The sequence below is a fragment of the Xenopus tropicalis genome, chromosome 8, assembly GCF_000004195.4.
Source record: "Xenopus tropicalis strain Nigerian chromosome 8, UCB_Xtro_10.0, whole genome shotgun sequence".
Classification (NCBI taxonomy): domain Eukaryota; kingdom Metazoa; phylum Chordata; class Amphibia; order Anura; family Pipidae; genus Xenopus; species Xenopus tropicalis.
Genome location: NC_030684.2, coordinates 35893474 through 35913417, shown reverse-complemented (window position 1 = coordinate 35913417; position 19944 = coordinate 35893474). Strand labels below are relative to the sequence as shown.

Here is a 19944-nt window from a genome sequence, read left to right as displayed (position 1 = left end):
AGTAAAACTGTGTCTCTGTGCTTCTAACACTTGTCTAGGAGCCAGCCAGAGATTTTAAAATAGGCACCTATTTCCAACATCAAAATGGCTGGTAAGCAACATGTTGCTCATGAGCCACTGGTCAACGATCACTGGTTGGGGGCACAGACAGCTCCCACTAACATGAAAATTTAATATGTGTGTATTACCTCTTTAAATGATATGATTAAAACGCATAGTAGTGGATTCAAAAAGCTAGCTAGGAAAATTAAGTGATATAAAAGCAAACGATTGGATTCAATCCAAGTTCCAAGGATTCAGAATCATGCACGAAACAGTCGGTCATCTGGCCAAATCTTTGACCAACTCGGATGTGAATCATAGTTATTAATGTGCAGAGCAATTTCTAGTAAAAGAAACCATATTTGTGAATGTCTACAAAACTTCTCCTTTTTTATGTTAATATAAAAAAGGGAATAGGAAAGAGAAAAAGTATTTAATTTACCCTTTGCCCTGTATATTACTCAATGTTGCTGAGCAATGGGGATTACCAGAAATTCCCCTTCTTGCCTTTCTCTCACCCACTCACTTTCAGTCATGTGACAGCAAGTTTTGCAAAGGCAGATTTCAATGGCAGGTCCAATTCTCTGTCTTTATTCCAGTGGATGGTGTGGCTTCATGCCCTTTATGTTTCTTTTGTTCTTTTCAATAACCTTTTTCGTATTTGTCCTCTTAAAATAGTGCAGTAAGGTTAGAACTGGAGTCCACCAGTGACCACTAGTGAACCTAACAATACTGGTATTCCATAGTAAAAGATGCAACCTTCATAGGTAACTGCATAGTGTAGCTATGAGCTTTTTTTGTTTTGATCAGTCTACTACCAATTAGAAGAGGCGCAGCTCCCACTAATATAAATGGATTGGACAAAACAGATATTTTTTTACAGAATAACCAATGTCAATATTTTTTTTTACAAACTTTAATTAGGTGATAGATAGACTGAGACTGAGACCACGAAGTACAAAGACAGACTCAGGACTAATCACAGCTTTATGTGGTTGCTTCTCCCTCTAAATTGTAAGCTCTTATGAGCAAGATGCTCCAATCCTATATTTATTCTATATCCTGCATTTGTTAAATTATTAACACTGTCACTGTGTAATTTGCTGGCTTTATATACTGTAAATAGATGATGATGATGATGATGATGATGATGATGATTATGATGATGAAATGTGTACACAGTACAGATTTGGTGCAGTACTTTCGGTGCAAGCTATTGCTCCTACCTACACTCGACTGTTGAAATCCCAAAAATTGCGACAGGCATGGACTGGGATTCAGAATAGACCCTGGCACTTCAACTACACAGAGGCCCAAACAGTGTCCCATCGGCCACTCAATAGTGACTGTCTATGGCATCTTACATCAGCCCCTCTGGCATTTGCCAGAATCCACAGATTGCCAGTCTGTGCCTGATTGCCACCATGTTTAGGCTTGCAGTAGCTCCAGGGTTCCACACCAACCACAGACATGCTTGAATGTTATTCAGCAGAAGAGGCAAGACGGACACAATGGCACTTGGTGCACCTATGCATAAAGGGGCCCCGGAATTAAACGAGGCAGGAGTTAGGGCACGGGGCCATGATAAGGCTAGGAAAAGGCCCAGGGAGATATGTGTTTAAGGGGCAAAGCATTGTGGGAATTGTAGTCCCCAAGGGGATTGGATGAGAGGCGGAAGGAAGAGGCAAAAAGGGGTCTGCGCAAGCCAAAGGAACCATTTTGGTTTAGCAGCTCCCACCCTCCCTCCCTTAGTTAAAAAGGGGGGATAAGGGTTATAGGGAATAGACGCCTAGAAGGGTCTTAGTCGCAGCCGGGGTGGACTTAGCTCAAGGTTCAGGGCAGAAGGTTAGACGGAGGCTAGGGAGTACAGCCATAGGTTGGTGGGAAATGGGGGCTGTGGTGGCTAGAGAAAGGGGGTTCCTAACCTCAGGAAAATGATTACGGTGGGGGGGCAGAGACAGCTTCCACAAAGCAGCCTTCAATGAGACTGTTTTGTTATGTTATTTATTTACATTAATATGTTATTGTTTAACAAATTTATAATGTTGTAAATAAACAGGCTGCAGCCTTTTCTATCCACAAGAGGTTGTCGTGTGTATATTTTGTTAGGGGGGGTGAGGTAAGCGAGAGGGTGAGGGGTAGTTTGGGAGGGCCACAAAATAGACGCTGCACTTATCAGTGCAAGGAGCAAGGTTGGTGCAAGAACCTTTACTGAATAATGTCAAGTGCAAAGGTTTTGTCCATCTGTTATCCCCATATTTTGCAACAGTGGGTACATTAGTTATTATAATACACAATTTTCATTGAGTCATGTGGCACAAACAACATCACTTTATACTGATATATAAAAGTCACAATACAAGGCTGATTAGTAATGAATTCACATGCAGTGTCACTCGCACACCTTTGAAGGCATGGATTATTTCTATTTCATAAACATTCTGAAACTTTAGCCTTATGCAGTGATTTCAATATATAAAATATGGCATTTCTACCAATGTTTGTTTTTACGGTTCTCCTTTAAGGCATTACTAGAATGTCATCACCTGGCAGGGCATTCCCCAACTCACCACCTAACCATGAAGAATCACCTTCACTGCTTCATTTGAAAAGTCAGTTTTGCAAGTCTAAAGCCGTCTTTTCCTGGAGCCGCGAACTAACTAACTTTCTTTCGTAAAATGCAAAGGTTATAGCAATACCTGAGAATTCCACACTTTTTTTTTATTTTGGAAAAAAATTGCAATATTGTTGGGGATAAACCAAAACAAAAGGTAGAAACTGGAAAGAACAGGAAAGAGTTAATGCTGTGTGCTCCAGGAAAAGGGAAGGGCCCAACCAGCCTAGAGGTGGCCATACACGTAGCAATTCTGATCTTTTGTGCGACTATTGGTTGCACAAAAGGTCTGAATCATCAGATATGGATGTAAAAACAATAAAAATTCTACCTTCTTTTGCCGATTTAGTCCTGAACGTAGATTTTGCTCGGGCGCCTTCACTGTGGGATATGACTTGAGGGAAGTTCAGGATATGTTGGAAAAGTGTGAAATTTTGCACCTGTTTTTTGCTGTGTACCTCATGCTCTGCATTAGACTTAGGGAATCAGATGATAAAAAATGATCAAATGTCCTAAAAAGAGAAACTCCATGCAGGCTTGGAATGTAGACTGGTATCTGGTTGTGAAGGTTTTATTATCCTAGCAGGCAGGATACAGTTTTGAAATCTAAAAATGGAAGATATGTAGCAGAGGACCAAAAAAAGAAAAACAAACAATAAAAAACACAAATAATAAAAGCAAAACCTGTTTTCCAATTGCTACGGTCAGTGACCTGTGTCAATGACAACCAGGGGATGTACTGTGTATATATATATATATATATATATATATATATATATACACACATGCACATTTATAAACGGCACTCACGTCATAAAGTCCATCCATGAAACCTTTATTGATACTCCACATAGATATGGAGTTTCAATAAAGGTTTCATGGATGGACTTTATGCCGTGAGTGCCGTTTATAAATGTGCATATGAGAATTGATGTGCACCCGGCTTTAAATTTGTGCTTTGGTGAGTGCTGATAACTGGACTTTATCTATCTATCTATCTATCTATCTATATATATATATATATACACAGGTATAAGATCTTTTATCTGGAAACCCAGCATCCAGAAAGCTCAAAATTATGGAAAGGTTGTCTCCCATAGACTCCATTATAATCAAATAATTCACATTTTTAACAAAAATTATCGCCTTTATCTCTGTAATAATAAAACAGTACTTAATCTAAGATATAATTAATCCTTATTGAAGGCAAAACAATTGGGTTTATTTAATGTTTAAATTATTTTTTAGTGGACAATGTATGGTGATGCAAATTACGGAATAATCCCCCTTATCCAGAAAACCCCCAGGTCCCAAGCATTATGGATAACAGGTCCCATACCTATATATATATATATAGACAAATACTCCATTGAGGATGAAATCACACTTTTCATGGGTCTTTTAAGATTTATTTTGTATGATAATTATTTCCAATTATTTCCAATTTTCAGATAACTATTATATACAGTTGCAGGGTACCGCTATGGGCTCCAAATTTTGCGCCCTCTTATGTGAATGCATATATGTGTTTGAGGACAGACACGTTTATCCTAATGTACTTTTCACCAGACATTGTTTGGCCTGGTGGAGGTACATCGATGACTTGTTTGTCCTATGGGTGGGTGGGGGGGGAGCGACATGGAGTCCTTGTTACAAATAGTTCACACTCTTAATGAGTGCAATAAGCTCATAAAGTTTACTTTACAAGCTTGTCAGAGTGAAGTGACATTCCTGGATGTCCTTGTAATTAACGATAATGGGAGACTAACGACTGACATTTATATGAAAGAAACTGATCGTAATTTGTTACTACTTTTCTCTAGTTACCATCCTGAGCATGTTAAGAAATCTATTCCACGCAGTCAGTTTGCACGCGTTGGTAGGATTGTCTGTGATGGTGGCTTACAGGAAAGGAGATGTAACGAATTCCAAAAACGATTGGAATTGGGGGGTTACCCGTCTAAATTGTGCACTGATGAAAAAGGGAAAATACTTGAGAGACAAAAAGGTCACACTACAATATATAATAAGAAATGTATTGATGCTAGACTGGCCTATGTTTCTAATTACAACGGAGCTAGTCAGGTTATAGTTCGATCTATTAGGAAACATTGGCATTTAATCAAGAGGGCATATCCACAAATTCCTGAATTCCAATCCATTCCATTTGTTTCATATAAAAGACCTTGCACATTAAGAAATAAATTGTTGCGAGCGGCTGTTCCACCATCTAAACAAGTGAGGTTCGCATTGTTGTTACCCCCGAAACTGGGCATGTCCAAATGTGGATCCTGTACCCAATGTAAATTTGTAAAAGTGTCAAACATTGTAGTTAACGAAGTTAATGTCGATTTACGTAGACATTTCACATGCAACATGGACTTTTGTGTTTATCTCCTACAGTGCCCTTGTGGCTTTTGGTATGTGGGGGGAGAGAACACAAAAAGTCAGTGATCGCATTTCACAACACAGATCCAATATATAATGTAAATACACCACTTTACCGGTACCAAGACATTATTCCGAGTGTAGACACAATGATGTACGATTTGTAGTTTTGGAACAGGTGAGGAATTCGGCTTTGGGGGAGATTGTGTTAATAGACTTAAAAGTAGGGAAGTATGCTGGATTCAAAAATTGAGGACTTTGCAATCTATTGGACTTAACAAAGATCAAAATATAAATAAAATTTGGTTTTTTTTTAATTTATTTTTTGATATATGGAATTCTAAATAGGTGCAATATGTATTTTTCAACTACACTGTGATTTTCGACGTACTGTGTATGTGCTAGGAAGGTCCTCACAAATGTGTCTTGTTCCATAGACCGTAATGGTTTTAATTTTTCTGCCTTATTAGATAGGGTTTGTGACGAGATCATGTGATCTATGATGTTCTATTAAAACCCAGGTGGGTTATTTAGGGACTTTATGCTTGACAAAGGGAGTGGGTGCTGTTTGTGATAACCATCTGGGAGCTGTATGTCACATTACAGAGCAATGCAAAGGGCGATGGGAGTACTATGTTCAGTCAACTGCATATATATATATAGATATATATATATATATATCTTGCATCAGGAGAGAGCCGGCACTCACGTCAATCGGGTCACAATAGCCTGGGTGCAGGTCCAAGTGAAGAATTAGATACAGCAGTGAAGAGATCCGCACTCACAGGTCTTATAGAATGAATCTGGTGTTTATTGAGAAGACTACTCTAGAAGAAGACTAGTCTTCTCAAAAAACACCAGATTTATTCTATAAGACCTGTGAGTGCGGATCTCTTCCCTGCTGTATATATATATCTTTATATTTTTTACCCACAGGCTGCTGCTGCACAATGCAGGCTGCATTACTCATACACTGATTAGTAGAAGAGGGGATGGACGAGGAGGAGAAATGTAAACACTCATACATCCCTATCACTTATTCTGCATCCAGAACCTCTGAATGAATAGCACATATACAGCCTCACAATTTGGAGCCATAGATCTGAACTTACAATTTAATATATAAAATGAGGGCTCCATTCCCATCTGATGGAAAACATCTAGTCCCCCAACCATGGGATCATGCATGGATGGCATCTCCAATAATACCAGACTGGATTCGGCACACTTCTGCAGAACAGTGAGTACAAACTAATAGAAAAGACTGGGCTGGGTTATCTCAAGCATTTTCTGGAGATGGAGCACACAAAAGATCCACCACACGAGGGAACACATGAGCTAAGAGTTGTGAGTAACAGCATTTGCTCCTGCTTACTGTTTTGTTTTATCTTTCCTATTTTTTTTTCTCAAAGTTTTTTTATTTTCCAAAGAAAAGGCAAACATAAAATTGCTAATGTTACACTGATTGTGACAATAGATAACTACTTTAAAGGGGTAGATTGTCTTCCAATTAACTTAGTATGTAATAGAATAAGCAATTCTTAGCAACTTTTCAATTGGTCTTATAGGTATTTGTCTTCCTCTTCCAGCTTTTAAATGACTATTGCTCTGTGAGCCTACAATTGTATTATATTCTACTACTTATCATTCTATTCGTATCCCAATGTCTCACTTATACCACTGCTTGGTTGCTAGGGTAATTTGAATCCTAGCAACTAGATAGCTGCTAAAATTCCAACTGGAGAGCTGTTAAAAAGATAAATAGTTCAAAAACCATAAATAATAGACATTTAAGAGCAATAGCAAATTGTCTCAGAATAACTCTCTCTCTACATCATACTAAACCTTTGTATATTATATTGAAGGTGAAAAACCCCCTTAAGGCAGAAATGTGTTTCCTAACATTCTCTTAATATTTTCAGGTCAGTGTGTGTGTGTTTTGGCAATACTAGCACTGCTGTACACAATTAATCTGTGTGGGATGTGTGACAGCTGAAAGTTTATATTTACATTAAGTTTTTATAAATTTCTTCATTAATGGAACAAAAGCTGGTTTTCCCCTATCTTTAAGCCGTTTTGTTTGTACTGTGGGATTTGCGATCTGAAGGCGAAAGGGCTAGTCTCTACAAGTCTGCATGCAATTTCAAAAACAGTAACAAAAAAGGGCCCTAAGACCTAGGGGTTCCTATAGGCACCAAAAATATTAACAGACTTAAAAAGATGTGAAGGTGACAATAGCAAAGGCAGATGATTAGAGAAACCCTGTCTTTGGGATTGAAAAATGTAAAGATCCTTCTACCAGTTTTTCGCCGGCGCCCATGGCATTACATGTCAAACTGTCAGTAAAGCAAATACCCGTGACTCAGCAAAGCAAAAACCTGTGGCACAGCCAATACAATGTAATGGTAACCTTGTTGGAATTTGGATTAAATGTGAGACCTTCTCCATGGACAGGAAATCCCTTCCTACGCTTGAAGGAAACACCCATAATCCTTGGCACCATGAATTGATGTTAGATATTTAAACAATGGCTTATTTGCACAGGGAAAATATGAGGAATTATGAAACACATGGATAGATGAAGATAGGTGACATTCGTCAAAAAGTAAAAAGAACATTCTGCAAAGAATACTAAAATCAATGCACTGGTAGATGTTTATGGCCAGCCCTTGTGAAAAGACAACAATATTCAGGACCACAGGGGCACAGATCCGTAGGGGAAGAGAAAAACAACCCTACTTTAAACAAGTAAACATGGATTTGTGCATATATATATATGGCGGATTGATTGAATTTCTCTCTGATGAAATTAGGGACTGATACCCAAAGTCTCCAACATGTCTGCCCCAGCCGACTGTAAACAATAGGCAAATAATCCAGTTACCCTGGCACCTATACGTCTCCCCACCCCTGCATAATAACAATAGGAACTTGCTGAGAGGCTGGGCCAACAGGGACATAAAAAGAGCCCCAAAGAGAGCTTGGAAGTCAGTCTTCAGAGAGAGGGAAGAACTGCATATTGGATCAATGACTTCACTACCCTTCGGCCATTATTCACTTGGAGTTTTATTTGGACTGTGTATAGACTTTTGTGGGACTTCAGAACTATGTTTTGTTATCCATAGAGGGATTTGTCGTTGGTTTGTACAAAATAAAAGGTAAACTACCACGTGATTTTCTCTTCAGTATTCGGCCATGCTTTTGTTACAACAGCCCCAGCGCTGTTCTTCTGTATTGTTTATGTTGTTTCTTAGCTCAGTCCAATGGGTAAAACAACTGTTTATGGTGGGCACCTTACGTCTCTCTCTCTCTCTCGCTCTCTCTCTCTATTTATATATACACTGTATATAAAATAGGTAAATTATACAGTGAGTTATTGCCACTTTAAGCTATATAAATGCAACCCTGGGTTTGATTTGGGTTGTTGATTGCATTTGTTACTAAAGAGGTCATTTACAAAAGACACGCATAAAAGCTATGCAAGCGGACAGGCGCAAATACACTTAATACTTGTGCCTAGTTCAAGTGCAAGACACAAAAGTGAAGTCGTGTACTTACAATAATGCCTGCCCTAAGCAGTCGAAGCAGCAACTGAGTGTTTTGCTTCCTGTGGTGCTACCGTGACATTGTATATTTGGCATGTGAGTCAGAAGCCTATTGGCCTGTGTACTGTGTAATGGTAAACAAGAAACTGGTTATAATGATAAGAAAAATATTCTAAATGTATATATAAATTGTGTGTATTGAGAGGGTAAATATTATCCATTAAGCATGGACTGGGTGCACGTAGTGCTGATGGCTAGGAGCTGAACTTTGCTTGCTTATGCAAAGGGATTTATGACTTTCTTATCTGAATTAACCCTGAATAAATATAAGTGCCCTTTTTACTGGCTTGACGGTCCTTTTCATAATCACAGACCGACTATTATTGAATTGAGTCCAAGGAATGATGCAATATAATAAAAAGCACAAACGTTTGCCTGGGCCTAGTAATCGTCAGCAACATCAACAGAGCTGGGCTGAGTATCATTTGTGGCCCCAAGGTGATTCCACTGGGGGGAGGCGTAAGCGTTTATGCTTCTACAGAAACACAGAAGTATCTCAGGCCGGTGCCAGTTTCAGCGAACAGGATCCCTGTGTCTCAGATAAGTGATTATTATCACTTGGAACTGCCTAACATTTGGGACCCCTCAGAGATTATACCTTTCAGCACCAACTAATACAGAGGGCTCATTTACCATTGCATCTGCAGTGTATGAAGTGAAATCTTCCAACACAAAGTGCCATGTTTTTTACCCACAATACAGCATTTTTTTCCCCAGAATTCCAGTGCCATTGCAGCCACCTGGGGAGTTGCACCTGATTCTATTGCAGCCGATACATCAAAATTACACATTTGTGCTTGGACTTCTACACGAATCAGACACAATTGCACTGAAAATAAGCACCGAATGCTACTATTATGGAAATGCAAGTTGTGCATGTTGATACACAAAAGAAGTTGTTCACCTTTTAGTATGATGTAGAGAGTGATCCGAGACAATTTGCAATTGGTCTTCATTTTTTATAATTTTAGTTTTTTAATGATATCAATAATTGTTGATATTCAGCAACTCTCTCAGTTTGGAGTTATAACAGCTATCTGGTTACTAGGGTCCAAATTACCTTAGCAACCAGGGAGTGGCTTGAATGAGAAACTGATGCATGAATAGGAGAGGGACTGAATAGAAAAATAAGTAATATAAAGTAACAATAGCAATAAAACTGTAGCCTCACAGAGCAATAGCTTTTGGCTGCTGGGGTCAGTGACCCCCATTTGAAAGTTACAACGAGTTTAAAGGCAAATACTTAAAAAATCTATAAGAAATAGATAATGAAGACCAACTGAAAAGTTGCTTAGAACAGTTCAAACTATAACATACTAAAAGTTAAATTAAAGGTGTAAAACCCCAGTCGTTAGGCTAAAGTCCCATGGAGTGAGTTAGTCGCCCACAATAGATCTTTGCTTATTACTGCAGACAACTTTGCACGACTTCAGAAAGTGATGTGTAGGCCCTTCCACCGGTAACTCCTATTATTGCCAGTGGAAAGGCATTTTGAAGCGCTTAGCCGCCCATGGTAGCAGAGATCTATCGCAAGACGACTTGCTCCGTGGGACATTAGCCTAATGACTGGGGTTTTACAAGCTTCTAACTTTGGGGAAACCTGTTCTAACCCAACTGCACTTGAATCGTGCAAAAAATCAAGGAAGCAACAACAGCCCACAGGGTTTTAGAAGACACTCAGGCTCATTTATGAAGTAAAGGGCATGTATTAACATTGAGATTCTATTCAGCGCTGCCCACAATTGTACCTTGCACTCCCCCCTTAATGGAACAGATACAAGTGCTCTGTGTATGAGCCCTGAGGTGTGCCATTTTGCACATTTTGAACATTTCATTAGTCTCTACCAATAGCAAGTAAACCTGTGGAGCACAGACATTGTGTATTAAACTGTATGTCTGAACTTAATCATAGTTTGTCTTTTGGAGGATGGTTTGGTTGATTAATAAAATACCAAGAACAACACGTCTGTATCTATTTTTAGTGGAGGGCAAAATGGAACTTGTATAAATTTTGGTGAGCAAAGGGTGTCTTTATGTTTGGAGGTGGATTGCCGCCTTTTTCTAAAAAAAAAAAAACAACAACACGGGCCTTCCCCTATCTTTATCTTTCTTCCCTAATTACATTGGCAACAAGAATCATTTTTTACTGCACAGGTTGGTAAAATGCCAACCAGCTTGGAAACCTCTGACGTAAAGCACCTAATACCATGAATGTTTTGCTCTAGAGTTGGCACTTGGCACTGCCTGCATACATCTACACAGATTTGGACTTTGAGATTTCTTAAGAAAATCCCTAATAAATAGGGGCTTCAAGGTCTTTGGTACAAGGCTTCACAAGTTAGCCCATGCCTCTAGTAATATGCAATGAAAATGCCAGGTTTTCTCTGGTTGTTGAGTGTAACATGGAGAACTATTCTTTTATATTGCTTGTTAAAAGTGAGATTATTATTTCCACCCTCCTCCATAGTTTCATTCTCCTTTGTACTTTAAGAAGCAACACAAGGTTTCAGTTACTTCATCCAGAACCGAATAAAGGTTTCGTCTTCATTTCATGAGAAAACACAAAAGTACAGACATGTATTTCCTGTTTCTCTTTTAGCATCTAACTTTAGTATCCTTTGCTTGCTGACTTATGTAGCATGACATTTCCATCTGTAGGAGGTCACATGAACAATCGGTAGATTCCCTAATACTTTCTGATTTACAGATTAAGGGGCAGGTTGAAAAAATTAAAAATAAACAAAACTGTTAGAAACCCCAAGGATAATGGCACAGATGGAGATTACTCGCCAGTGATAAATCTACTCTACAGCGGGTGATTAATCTCCTACACATGCTTTTCCATCGGCAATAATGTAAATTGCCATTGCTTAGGTTTTCTGAAATTGTAGTATATTTTCCCACCTGCGATTCTGGGCAAGCATTTTCAGATTAGTCATCCACGGTAGAGCAGATTCATTGCAAGCAACTAATCTCTATATTAGTGATCCCCAACCAGTGGCTTGAGAGCAACATGTTGCTCCCCAACCCCTTGGATGTTGCTCCCAGTGGCCTCAAAGCAAATGCTTAGTTTTGAGTTCCTGGTAAGGAGGCAAGTTTTGGTTGCATAAAAACCAAGTATAATGCAAAACAGAGCCTTCTATAGGCTGCCAGTCCACATAGGGGCTATTAAGTAGCCAATTATTGCTCTTATTGGCCCCCCCCAGGAACCTATTTCATGATTGTGTTGCTCCCCAACACTTTTTCCATTTAAATGTGGCTCACGGGTATAAAAGGTTGGGGGACACGCACCCTTGGCAAGCAAAAAACTGGCGAGGTTCAATAGAAGTCAATTACAATTGTCTCTAATAAGTATTTATGTCACGATCTCCCTGAGGAGACGCCATGGAGTACCAGGAAGTTGGGAGCCTGAAGACTGGGTAACCCAGAGTGTAACCATATACCACAGAACTGGTGTCAGAGGCCATGATGATAATGAAGAACTTTAATACTAGTGACGTAACAGTGCACACAATGGATAAACACACTGCATATATAACACGGCAGGCAGGGGCAGAATCCAAAACAGGCAAAAGGTCAGGGCAAGCGGCAGTCAAGCGAAGTCAAGGACAGGCCAAGGTCAAAACCGGGAAATCAAGGCAGAACTAGGTAGGGCACAGGAACAAGGCAGAAGGCAGGATCAGGACACGGAACTGGAGCTTGGAACCAGCGAGAACAAGAATAGACACAGGAACAGGGAACACAGAGGCAGGGTCACGAGAAACAATTAATGACCAAGCAAGGGGCAATGGTCAGGGAAAGGCTTATAAAGGGTGAAGATTAGGAGATGGGAAACACATGAGGTTAATGAGGTGGGCGGAGGAAAGGGAGCGGACAGAAAGTAGGAGACAAGAGAAGAAACAGACAGAGCCCAAAATGCCTCCAGTGGCTATAGAGGCAAATGCATGCCGCCAGGAACACCCCAAGTGGGGTTCAAATCCCGGCTGATCCTAACAATTTATTTACTTACCCAGTTATTAAAAAATTATTTTTTTACCTCATTGAAAATGAAAGGAACAATGTTATTGTTGCCAGTGTGCAAAGTACGTAGGAATATTGTCACATTTTTTTCTTAAATAAGCATTCGAGAAGAAAAGTCACGGCAGTTTTGTTGCGGTTTTTCACATACAGTATGCATTTTTTCCATGAACTCAAATTTTAATAAATCTGCTCATAAGTGTCTTGCTCCTTCCTACCAGGCAATCTGAATCTGACAATGTTTGTAAAGTTATATATAATATATATATATTGCAGTACAGGTATGGGATCCATTATCCGGAAACCCGTTATCTAGAAAGCTCTGAATTACAGAAAGCCTGTCTCCCATAGATTTTAATCAAATAATTCAGAATTTTAAAATTGATTTCCTTTTTCTCTGTAATAATAAAACAGTACCTTGTAATTGATCCCAATTAAGATATAATTAATCCTTATTGGATACAAAACAATCCTATTGGGGTTAATTCAAGTTCTATTGATTTTTTAGTAGACTATAGTTATGGAGATCCAAATTACAGAAAGACCCCTTATCCCGAATACCCTTGGTCCTGAGCATTCTGGCTAACGGGTCCCATACCTGTATTGTATACATGCTGCTGTACAATTTTACAGTGAATTAAAGGTATTGTATACAGTGTAATAGCTGTTTTTACTATTGAGGACCCTCACTTTCCTAGCACACTCTTATCAAGCTAAAGGAACAAAACTTTCTTAGGGGCAGATTTACTAATTGTATTTTTTCCAGGATTCATGTTGTTGCATTAAAAGTTATTTTTTGTGTAAAGAATAAACCAAATTTTTTGCCATTTATTATGCGTCAAAACCACTAAAAACACTAAGAATACACCATCTAAAAGCTGTCAAGGTCACGTAGAAGTCGATGGGAGTTGTCCTAGGCGAATTGTAATAATATTGATTCAATTTGTGGTTTTAAAGGTGCACGAAAATTCTTAGGAAAACGAAAAATTTGAGGTTTTTATTTTCTTTTCGTTCCGCATTTTAATTTATTTGTGCTTTTCATATTCAAGTCTTTTAATAAATGACTAGACATTTGTGGTTTTCACGGAAATGAGTTTATTTGTGGTTTTAAAAACCATTTATGTTGGTAAATGAACCTCTTAGACTTTATACCTCATGGCAGAACATTCTTAGTGGTGCTAAGGGGTGGTTCACCTTCAGTGTAATTTTAAGTATGTTATAGAATGGCCTATTCTCAGCAAATTTTTAGTTGGTCTTCATTTTTTTATAGTTTTTTTTAAAAACTATTGCTCTGTGAGGCTACAATTTCATTGGTATTATTACTTTTTATTACTTATCTTTCAATCTACAATGCAGCATTTTTCCCCCTAGAATTCCAGGATTGTTTCAGATGCCAAAAAGCAATTGTGGCATTTATATTCACACAGCTGAACAAAAGGAGTCTAGTAGATAACATTTCTTTTGATGCATCTGTGCTGCACCTATTGACGCAGGGTTCTGTGGGAACCCCAGGGCTACTGCCTCATTCAGGTGGAGTTGCCAGTAGCTCCCCTGAGTCAACAGGTGCAGCAGTGTTTGATTTAGAACAGGGGGTGGGAAGAAAATTCATATTAATGCGAACACCATTAATAAATGGGTTTTTCATGCAATTGAGGCAAGAGAAATGTTAAAATCACATCAAATAACCACAGCGTGGCTGTTCTTTAGCTAGAAGAGTTCCTGTTGTAATGATTGATATCTTATTTAAAAAATAACCAAGTCCCTTTCTACACAGAAGAGTTTAAAAAAAAATAAAAAAGTAATCAATAACTGACTGCAAAAATCCAGAGTTTGGAAAGTGCAAATGCAGAAACACTTGGCTGGGGGTATGGAGTTTATCAAAGGACATAGACATTGTTAGGCACCAACTATTGTCTATGAACCCATGTGTTCATTAGGCAATGAAGATTGGAACAATTGAAAGCAGGGAAAAGAGAGGTAATTTTCCGAGTCCTTCATGACAAAATCTGTAGGAAATAACCCTTTTTCTAAGTTTTCTGTATTTTCTCCCAAGACTTGAAGCTCTGCTTTGAGCTCATTAGATGAGGCAGAGACCCTTTATTTTGTAAAGGTTCAAACAAAACACAAACTCGATTAGGCATTACTATAACATTATAGCATGGGTCCCGCGACCAGACATTATCCAATCAGAGACAGCATTTTAAAGAAATATTCACACATAATTACAAACACACTAGATTATAGTGACTATAAAGACTATTTAACAGCTTCTTTCCAAGAGCAATCAGACAAATTGCAAGCAAGCCCAGGCGACAGGATATATATACAGTAATCACTATCCTCATATTTGCTCATTGGAGAAGGAAAGGCTAAGTCACTTGGGGGTGCCAAAATGTTAGGCACCCCCCCAGTGACTTAGCCTTTCCTTCTCCTTTAACCCTCTGTACTGTTCACATATTCTGATACATATCTGTGCTCACTGTACTCTAGTATTATTAACGTATAAATGTGCTCTGTATCTTTGTAGCACACACAGGACTTTACCATTATATTTGTAATTACTGTATGTGTCATAGTGTAATTGTGTAATACATGGTATAATTAAAATGTGTCTTACTGCCCTATGCTGCACAATAATTCCTATGTACTTTTTAGGGTACTTTTTAGTAGGGTACATGTATCATAAATTGATCATGGCTGCCTATGTGTTTATTAAAGAGGCTTATATGGAAGGGTCTGCCTTAGGACAAGCTTCCAACCAAGGTGCCCATACTTGATCAAACTTTAGGGACAGTGCCCAGAGTGGAACGTTAGTTTTATTAACCAATTCCACCCATATTTTTATCTACTGTGGGAGATAATGGAATCTTAATAGCCACTGACTTTTTGGCATAGACCATTAATGCTTTCAATGGGGATCTGGTTTTATCTCACTGAGCCAGGTTAGTGACCATTTATTTTAAGTGGAAATATACTGTGTTTAGTTCTGAGAGTAGCAATATTATTAAAGTTTCTTCCACTTTACATCCAAGTCCATACAAAGCCCGTGAGTCACAATCAAGCTCCTATAATCCTTATGACATTGCCTAAACTTGTGCCGTAAACTTTTTCCTTCCTGTAAGAAATCCTTTGATTTTTCAGACATGTCTAACAATCCTCCAATCAGTTAGTCTTATTAGATGGACATAATTGCTCTTAAATAGTTTTTTGTGTATAGTTTCTTAGAATATTTTGCATCAACAGAATGATTAAACAATATACTGAGAAATTTAATTTACAGATGTATGTAGCATGGAGAGCAGATGTTATATGTGGTACTATTTAATGTGGCTGCTTTGGCATTTTCCTCTTTGGGATATATGCAGCTCTAGGGACTAGATTATTGGCTAGAACAAAAATACAAATAGAAATGAATTCATAAAGGCTTTGGAAAATGGAAAATAACCTTTATAGGTTGTAATACTTGTTCCAACAAGCTTTGAATCATGAAAGCAGGTTCAGAATGCGGTCTCTGCATGTTCCACACGTTGAAACAGCTCCATAGACGTACTGTACATAAGGTATCATAAAGGGACAGGAAAAGGAAAGGTCTAATATTCAGTCATTCCCTCGGATGCCAAGTATTTGTTGAATATGGTAGTCTTTGGAACAAATGATGTTGCTGCAAACTTATGTTCAATAAAACATTTCTTGGTACCATTAAAAGATTACTTTTATTATACTAGGTTATAAGGAAATACCCATAGTGAAGCAAATGGTTATAAATAAATGTGATGAAATAATGATGTAGTATTATTCTAAAATTACTGCTTCTAAATAAACTTCTCTTGGGGGGCAGTAGTAAGGTGTTTATACCTTTTGTCAAACCACCCACTTCCAGTAAAAGTGATAGGTGCCACACTCTCTTTCCAGTGTATTCTGTCCAAACCCCTCCTCCTTTTGGCTCTAGCCACGCCTCTTATGAAGTCATCTGGTCTGTGCCCCACTCTCCCCTTATGCGTCCAGTCCCATGGATAAGCGCAGGCTGACAATATGCCAGTATGCTTAAAAAACTCTTCCCATTCTGTCTGCACATAGAAGCACTGAATCTGCCTGGGTGCAGGCACACGTAGCCGATATCCACCAACAAATGTCAAATCTTAAAGGCACAATGAGAAAATTTTGTGTATGAGCATATTGTCAGTCTGTGCTAATCCAAAGGCTGGCAATACATCTGTGTGACCTTACTCTTAGGGGCACATTTACTAATCCACGAACGTCCGAAAAGCGTCCGAATGCGTTTTTTTCGTAATGATCGGTATTTTGCGGCTTTTTCACGAATTGTCGCAAATTTTTCGAGCGCTCAATACGAAAAAGTCGCGACAATTCGCGAAAGTCATAATGGCTATGCAAAAGTCGCGACAATTCACGAAAGTGATAATGGCTATGAAAAAGTCGAGCCAATTCGCGCAAGTCGTAACGGCTACGAAAAAGTCGCGACGGTGACGAAAAAATCGCAAAAAATACGAAAAAGACGCAAAATGTTCGTTTACAATCCGAATTTTTCCCATTCGGGATTCGGATTCGTGGATTAGTAAATGAGCCCCTTAGCGTAAAACACTGTTCTATAAATAATATAATCTTGAGTAAATGGGCTGTGTTATTATATCTAGATAAGCCAAAAAACCTTATGTGAGAACCAGTGTAGCCCAAAGCATATCACGCTTCATTTTAGAACTGGTGGATTTCTGGTAATGTAATAAAAAGTGCTGTCTGATACTAGTGTATTAACCCATAGCAAGCAGGTTGCATTTACTATACAGGAATCTGATTGGTACAGATTGGTACTTTGAATCAGTAACCACAAGATTTTTACCTTCTTATACTACTTCTCTGTTAACAAGCATTGTGCAAATGTACAGCCATGACCACATGGATGGATGACCAACATTCAACTCATAACAGTGATAGTAAATACTGTATATATTGTGACATGCTGTCTGCCTGTACACGTAATTTTTGGGGGGAATTAGCTATGGTAGGCAGGTAGGCAGAGGATCTGGAGAATAGAGACAGGGGCACCACATGTGACATCATCCTTTTCTCTCAAAAACATAACTTTATTTGGGGCACATTCTTCCCAACATAAACATAACAGTCAGTTCATAAACAGTTCATAATATGGTTATGATTTGTCTCTGCTTCAGGGCTCTCACCTTCCAGGGTAACTCTCAAACTCTGGAACCTTTTCCTGGGGCTTCTCCACTGACCCCAATGACCATCACATATCCACGGTGACTCGAACACTCGGGCTACTCTCTCAGCCCTGCTGTCTCTCCCCTCCTGGGATACCAGCTTACCAACTTCTGGCACACTTAGGCTTCTCACTAAGCCTTGCTGACTCTTCTCAGCACTCATACACTTGGTCACTACTCCCTTTGCTCCTTGCAGTGGCAGGCAGCACCCCAGCCCCTCTGGGAGTCAAAATATGTAAATACTTATAAACAGGACCAGCACACCATTTCACAGCAATTCTTCTATTTATTCATGCGTAGGAACGCACGGTGAATGAATAAAAAGAAGAATTGCAGTGAAATGATGTGCTGGTCCTATTTATACTGTATATAGACCAATAATTATGCTCCTAAGACCGCATATAGACAGATAAAACAATGTGCACGAAACCCTTATGATACATTTCTGTTGTGAATAACGATGGACAATGACAGTCCAAATATAACTTTGACAACGGTCTCATGGAACAGGCGCAGTCAGGCACATTATAATCATTTAAGGGATACGGTCAGGATTTTGATGGGGTACTTTTTTTTTTCTACATTACACTGTCTACATAGCAAATTATTTACTCTACCAATTCCAACTTTATTCTTGAACCAACAAATGTATTTTTAGCTGTAACATTGGTGTGTAGGCGCCATCTCAGTGCATTGTGCCTGAGTCTGAGCTTTCAGAAGGAGCCAGCGCTACACATTGGAACTGCTTTCAGGTAACCTATTGTTTCTCCTACTCCCATGTAACTGGAGGAGTCCCAAGCCAGACTTGGATTTCTTACTATTAAGGGCTATTCTGATATCTACTGGGAGCTGCTGTCTTAAATTATCCTTTATATATTAAATATAAAAACATCTGTTTGTGTTTTTGAAAAAATTATTTCAATGCAGGATTCTGCTGGAGAAGCTCTAGGCACAGGTTACATTGCAGATAACAGATAAGTTCTGTAGAATACAATAGTATTTTATCTGTTATCTGCTATATGCCTGTGCCTTTTCTCCTTTGAATGTCTGCCTCCATGGCTACATAGCAGCTTATTTATATAAATTATAGTAGACTTTCTGAAGTAAACACACAACTTTTACCAGTGCAGGGCAGCAGCACATTATATTTTAGTTACTTTTATACACTTTCATTTTTTGGTGTTACTGTTCCTTTAACACATGCCTTTTTTAAACAAAGCATGTTTTCCCATTACACGGTATTCCTTTAAGGGAGACAACTGCACATACTGTATCTGAAGTGAGGACAGACATATGGGGTCATGTACTTTACCCTGTGATGCAAGTGCTATAGGGCTAAGGGGCACAAAAATAAACCCCGTAGGATCATTTTTACTAACATTGGATATATTTATAGCAACCAATAAGAGCTTTGCTTTTGTTTTCTAATTGCTGATTGGTTGCTATGGGCAACATCTCTGGTGATATTTATCTCCAGTGTTAGTAAAGACACCCCTTTTTGCTCATTGAATCTGCTAAAGGGCTGCATTGCTCCTCATGCTGAATAGAAAATCCAGAGCGAGGAGCAGAGTGTCAGGAAGTGCGGGTAAGTCCTGGGGACAGGTAGGGGCACAAATAGGTGCATCCACACTCCTACCCCTCACCAATAATGTGCTAACACAATCATCACTGTGTTGTCTTTAGGATCAATGTTTTGTTGGTTTCATATTGACATCTAGAATTTGCTGATATTTAGTGGAATCCAGTTTTTTCCTTCTATTTGTGCAATGTCTCCTGTGCCACTAGCTGCCATATAATGAATTAATCGATGCATAATGAATCCATTCATCAAAAGCTGCTGTTTTTCTCTTCTTCAAACCTTGGTGACTGTAGCCAAAGCTGTACATTTCTTAGTCATCATTCCTATTGCCTAGGTGGTGTTTTGCATACTTCACCCATTGACATTTGTGATGAGGGTGCAGGTGAGGCTTCCTCCTGATGAGGCTTACATACAGATAATGTTTGTGCAAGCAATATATCCTGCAGGCATATTTTGAAAGACCTG

The 19944-nt window shown here is 38.8% G+C and overlaps 1 long non-coding RNA gene across 1 annotated transcript in view; it reads left to right on the top strand.

Annotated features, from left to right (window-relative positions):
- The first annotated feature begins 6002 nt into the window (after positions 1–6002).
- Positions 6003–19944, top strand: part of LOC116406686 — a 48978-nt gene continuing 35036 nt past the window's right edge. Inside the window, exon 1 of the long non-coding RNA XR_004219751.1 lies at positions 6003–6284. This is a non-coding gene — a long non-coding RNA (uncharacterized LOC116406686). The remainder of the gene's footprint in view (positions 6285–19944) is intronic.